Below are 6130 nucleotides of genomic sequence, written 5' to 3' on the forward strand. Positions count from 1 at the left end.
GTTGAAATAACTGTAATCAAATAAACAGTTTTATCTTTTTATTGTGATTCAATAATATGACAGTGGCAGACATAAATGGGTGAAATACACCCGGACGACTATTCGTTATTAATTGTCTTTTCTGGTCTGTATCTGTTCTTGTGTATTGCGCCTACTCTAGCCTCTGCAATCTCTGCTTCATCCCTTTCAACCCTTCACAGCTCTTCCTGTCAGACACAGGCGAGCCCACAGACTCCAGCATCTCCATCAATGCTCTGCGACTCAGATGGGTGCATGAAACGGTTAAGATGCTGAGTAACAGAGCGGTATGGCTCTGGTTTCGGCAGTCTCTTCCTCAAATAAAAGCACGGCATTTAATATGAAGCATCAGTTTCACATCCTTAAGGCTTAACCATGTTCCCATACACCACCTCCTCCCCCTCTCCTCCTCTCCCCTCAAAGCCAGCACCCCGAAGTGTGATTCATTTATGAACTCCGAGCGGCCATTTCGCCTCTGAACTGTCAAAGCACTCTCTGCAATCGACACGAAGGAGAGAAAAAAAAACCCGGGAGAATGGGGTGGTGGTAAGGAGAGGGGGGTAGAGAGAGAGAGAGAACTTGCCTAAGATAAAAGCACTCTGTCATCCCTCTCTCTTGACGGGCGGTGAGAGGGAGGAGTGTGGAGGGGATGAGCAGTTTCGTTTGAGAGGCCATGAATATTCCATGCTATTGTCTTCCATGCCTGCAAGGAGTGCGCCGTCAACACAAAGGCAGACGCAGACCTAAGGGGGGTGGGTGACAATAAGGTAGAGGTGCAACATCATGTCCTTCACTTCATTTCACTCAAGTTCTTCTACCTTTCTGCTCGCTGCTCTCTCTCTTTCTCTTTCTCTCTCTCTCTCACTCTCACCTTCTTTAATGTCAATGTGTTGCCTTTCATTGTCATTCATGAAAATTTCCCTTTTTGTTTCTCAACTGAGGGTTCCCAACTGAGGTTGGAAATTTCATTGCTAAATAATGAATGGAGGAATATTTTTGCTTTGTTATCTTCCGAACACTAGAAAATGATATGCTGTACAGTAGACAATACTGTAGAAAATAACCTCCTAAGTCTTAGGAAAGGGTCTTGGTATTGTAAATAGTATGAGTAAACCACAGATAACGATATATTTTAAGGTGTTTTTTCCTGTAATCACAGGCTGTGAAGGTATGCAGTCGGAGGGGGAAACTGTCCTTTGTTTGGACGGGACTGTTTTTCCACCAAGCTGTCATTTCCTGTTAGCGTCACACGTCCACCCCTCAGTAGCGGGGTCAGCAGTGACCCTCAGGGATGCCTGCATCGCAATCAATATCCTCCAGGCTTCCCTATAGGCACAGCACTGTTATGGTCACCTGAGTAATTAAAGGGAACATCTGACCGTGTCTTGACCGTGTCCTGAGTGTGAGAAAGTCATCCCTCTGTGCCTCGTTGAAGGATGCATTGCAAGACCAGGCCTAGCATTTAAACTTCTTTCATGAAATGCCCCAAAAAATAAGAAAAACCCCTGCTGGGTCATAATCATCTGATTATGTAATGAAATACTGTCAGTTATGTAATGCTTTATCATTATGATTATCATATTGCACTGTCTCCAGTGTTATTTATGAGGATAGCGGTGTGTGGGTGAATCTCGTGCCTTTGCACTAGAAGCAGTCCCCTTGATGTGTGGGCTCTTGTTGTGGTCTCACAGCGGGGAAGGTGGTGTCACATACGGGGGTAATGTGGGTGCAATGCCGGGCGCGGTACATGCAGAGTTAATGATGTGTCAAGACTCAGAGACAAACCCCAACCCCCCCCCCCCCACCCCCCCCCCACCACCCCCATTCTCTCTACTCTCTCCCCCCACACAAAGGCGCTGCCAACAGGGACAGTCTCTGCCTGTAAAGAGCCTTGTCCTGTCTCGGACAGGATGAAGCTGTTTCCCCCCACAGCAGTGACGGAGCTGCCACTGGCCACTCTCCACTCTGCCGTTTTTTCTTCCTTTCTCCACCTCAGACCCAATTTCACCATGTCTGTTTTTATAGCAGTCAGGCCAGGGGAAACACTGGATGCACACTGTAAACCCAGGACACTGTCCTAAATAGACTTGACCTTCACCTTGACAAACCACAAATACGGTGATTTCTTTTCTTGTCTTTGTATTTGGCAATCAGATGAAGCAAATGTGGTTTTAACTGTCTCTGTTTTTACTCTAGCAGGGGTTTTACAGTATATTCTTACAGTATTTCAAACAACCCCTTTTCAGATGCATGTATATTTCAGGATCCATGAGACAGTGCCTGAAGACACTTTAGCAGGAGTCACAGTCACACACGCCCCTCTCATTAAGTAATCATGGCGTTTACCACAGGCCTTCACAACCAATGACACTCAAGGAGCCAAGCCACTCGGCCCGTGTATGTGCATATGTCTTCCCCAGTAATGCCATCTCCTTGCGCAGCGCACGGTGGAATGGGACCATTAGTCTTCATCACACATTCCAGCCCCCAGAGCTTATCCTTTCCAGAGATCCCACTAGAAACTTCTAGAATCACAACAGATTGTATGAGCTCATTTAAATCTGTGAGACGGACATAACTAAAACAGACCCACAACCACACAACATACATTATACAACATACACACACTCTCTGTCTACCATCAGAGACGGCCAAACACACACACACAAAAACACACACACACAAAAAAACTTCTACTTCTCACAGTTCAGTGCTGGAGCTAATTGGCAAGGAGACTTCTAATCAAAAAGACCAAACATGCTTTCTTACGACACTTTCTGAGACAGGAGAAAAACAGTGGGTGGGTTTCCATGGAAACTGTCCAAGAGAGAGGAGAGGTGACAGTGGAAAGAATTTGCTGGACACAGCGTGCTAACTCCTCTAACACCATCACACCGACCTGGGTTAACTCCGGTCCCCACAAATGTTCAAAGTCTGCAATCTCCCATATCTCCAGTGAAACAGATTTGCCAGCTTAGTGAAGCAGGGTGACAGACCCAGCAGGAGTCCAAAACCTCCCCAGCAAAAAAAGGTATCAGTAACACCAGGTCAAGGACATGCTGTGTTAAAATGCATCAAATACATTGTCACCAGGTTAACTGTGACAAAATGGCATTTCTTAACATATCTGCATGACATGGCATCATTTGTAGGCCTATTACCTATGACCCTGAGAGATAACATATTCACTGATATATTGTTTTTGCCAAAGAGAAAGGAGAAAAGTTAAAAAAAATATATATATATAATAATAATAATTAAAAGGCATTTAGGGACTGGGATGCATGACTTTATAACGCCTCTATTAAATGCTGAAATCCTAAAACTGGTAAAACAAAGCCTACATACATTTGGAAGCAACTGGCTTAACATCCCCTAATACCAGTACCAGAGCATTCTTGTTAGTCACAATGAATGTTACCAGGACACTGGCATTTATATAAATGCAGCTGAGCCACCCTGCTTTCACACATACGGGAGATCATTACAAACTCTGTCACATTTCATTTTCTACCTAATGCATCACATCAACACGAGGCCTCCAGTGCTGTAATAGCGCGGTGATGAAAGATGTCTGCATGTGTCTGTTTAATAACCGGCACCACAGAGATTACTGCAACGTATGTAAGGGGCTTCACTACATGCCACAGTGCTCCGTGACTACAATTACAGATGGCAATTACCACTTAAATTCGATTGTTTAAAGTCGACTAAGCTCTGCTTGATTATGTGTATGTAGTCATATGGGAAATCTAGCCGAGTTGTTCAGAGTTTTTTACGTGTTCAGCCTCAGCACTCTAGGCTGCCAACTGCTCTGTTGTCACACCCCATCGACATTCACATTCTCTCGTTCAGCGGATGCTTTCAGAAAACGCATTTTAAAAAGCAAAGGCTTGTTGTCATCGTGCGCTCGCAAGCTGACCCCGGTTTTACCCTCGCCCCATAACCCTGCAGACCTAGCTTCGGGCCAGCTCTGGGAAACCTTTTGTCTTCCGCCAAGAGGCAGCTGTCACAGGAGAGAGCCCTGGAAACACGATGGAGCCAGCCGAACATGTGTGCAACCCAATGCAGCCCAATCCAAGAACGATCAGATAGAAACACAATGGTACAGTCGAATTGTGAAGATTGTTTTTTTACGCACTATACAATAAGGGCTAAACGCAATTTCTGTACCAAGTAAGAGTTTATTTGTAACTCTTGGTATTGGTTTAAACAAGCCATTAGACTTTCACTCCATTGATTCTTAGTCCTGTGAGATTTCTGAAGAGACGCATATAACTCAGAAAAGGACAAGGCTATCTTCTCCGTACCTTCGAGGTAATCAATACAATATATTAAGATTTAAAAGACTGGATTACGTGATTTCAATCCCCAATTCCATAATTAGATGATGCATGTGATAAGAACAGCTGAGGACACAATCGTACAAAAAATATTTAATATCATTTACTTTGACAAAACACTGTAATCGTAGCTATGGCAATGTTGGTGATGTTCTTGAAATGACACAAATATCTTTGTTTTGAACAACACATGGCATTATAACTGAATCTATATTTGATAGGCTACACAACAATTTATTTTACAAAATCATCATAGCATTGATTACGTTTAAATATATCATCTTCACAACTATACTGACTAAGAAAACAGGTACTAAGCCTAATGTATTCAAATACCAAAAGTATTTCTTTACTGAATAGAAAACTAAAAGCATTTCACACTACCACAACTTAATTGATACCCTATCGTTACCCCAACACAAGCCTATACATTCAATAAATATTGTATGTCAAGTCAGTATTCAGTATTATTATTATCTTAAAATATTCAGAAATCTCATTAAAAACATACAATTATGAACAAATTGTAATCTCATATGTATCATAATATTACAAATGTTAGAAAATAAATTAGGCAAATTAATATTACAATGACATAGACAGTAGTTAGGTTGGCACTTTAACATAATCTCTAGCTTGCCATGTCTGTAATGTTTTATTTAAATGGCATGTATGATATATTCTCTTTCTATATGTATATGTACAGTTGTCATTGTTTCAAAATAATGTGATGCTATACTTTCAACACAGGATGGTGTTAAGGTGTTCATTTCATAAGTAGTTTACATAAAATATCTACTGTTTATTTTTTTTATTTTGTTGAAACTGAACTGCATTATTGCATTGAGTGTGATAAACACTTTATATAGCGCGTCTTTCCATTTACATTTGAAACATTTTCACTGGAACTAGCTGTCCTTTTCATAAAAAAGCCATCATGTTGGTCAAAAAGAGGATAGCATGTCTAAGAAATTCTTTATATTTTACGACCATAAAAAGTCAAAACGGTTGTGTCTGAATATGTGCAACTAACATAATCCCTATCTGTAACTTCTTATCTAACTCACACGTTTGGTTTCTGGAAGGTTCCTTCTTAGTCATTTAATATAATTGACGGTAGACATTCATAAATAGCATAACCTGGCAGAGACGCTGTCAAACCAAGTCTTCCATCACATCAACACACTGTAACTGCTACTGATACTCTGTCCTGAAAAGGCTTTGTCACCTTTGGATTTAGTCTCACTCTCAATTACTAGAAATACTTTCACAACTGAACGCTAAATGGAACTGTCACACTGAAATGTGTGCATATGTATGTATTTATTAATTGTGTGTGTGTGTGTGTGTGTGTGTGTGTGTGTGTGTGTGTGTGTGTGTGTGTATGTGTGTGAATGCCCCTCTGTGCAAGTGTATGTTCATGCCTGGGTGAGTATGCTTATGCATGTGTTTGTGTCGTGTGCATGTCTGTGCATGTTTCCATAAGAATTAATAAACAAATATATGTATCATAATTGCTTGAAAACTGTGGCTTAGCATGCTGTGACATGGTGTGACTTGGGAAACAGGAGTTAACGGAACAAACAAAAGATTGGTGTAGTTAAAATTGTTCACTGGGATTGAATGTCTGATCTTGTGATTCAAAGTTCAACAGGTTCCTGTAAACACCAACTTGTTCGGATCATGATGGTAGTATTTCCTCCAAAAGTGTTGAGCTGAGGTGAATGAAATGACGCGTTGCACTGAACACATGGGGGTTTTCACCGCAT

Source organism: Sprattus sprattus (genome assembly GCF_963457725.1).
Source record: "Sprattus sprattus genome assembly, chromosome: 13".
Taxonomy (NCBI): domain Eukaryota; kingdom Metazoa; phylum Chordata; class Actinopteri; order Clupeiformes; family Clupeidae; genus Sprattus; species Sprattus sprattus.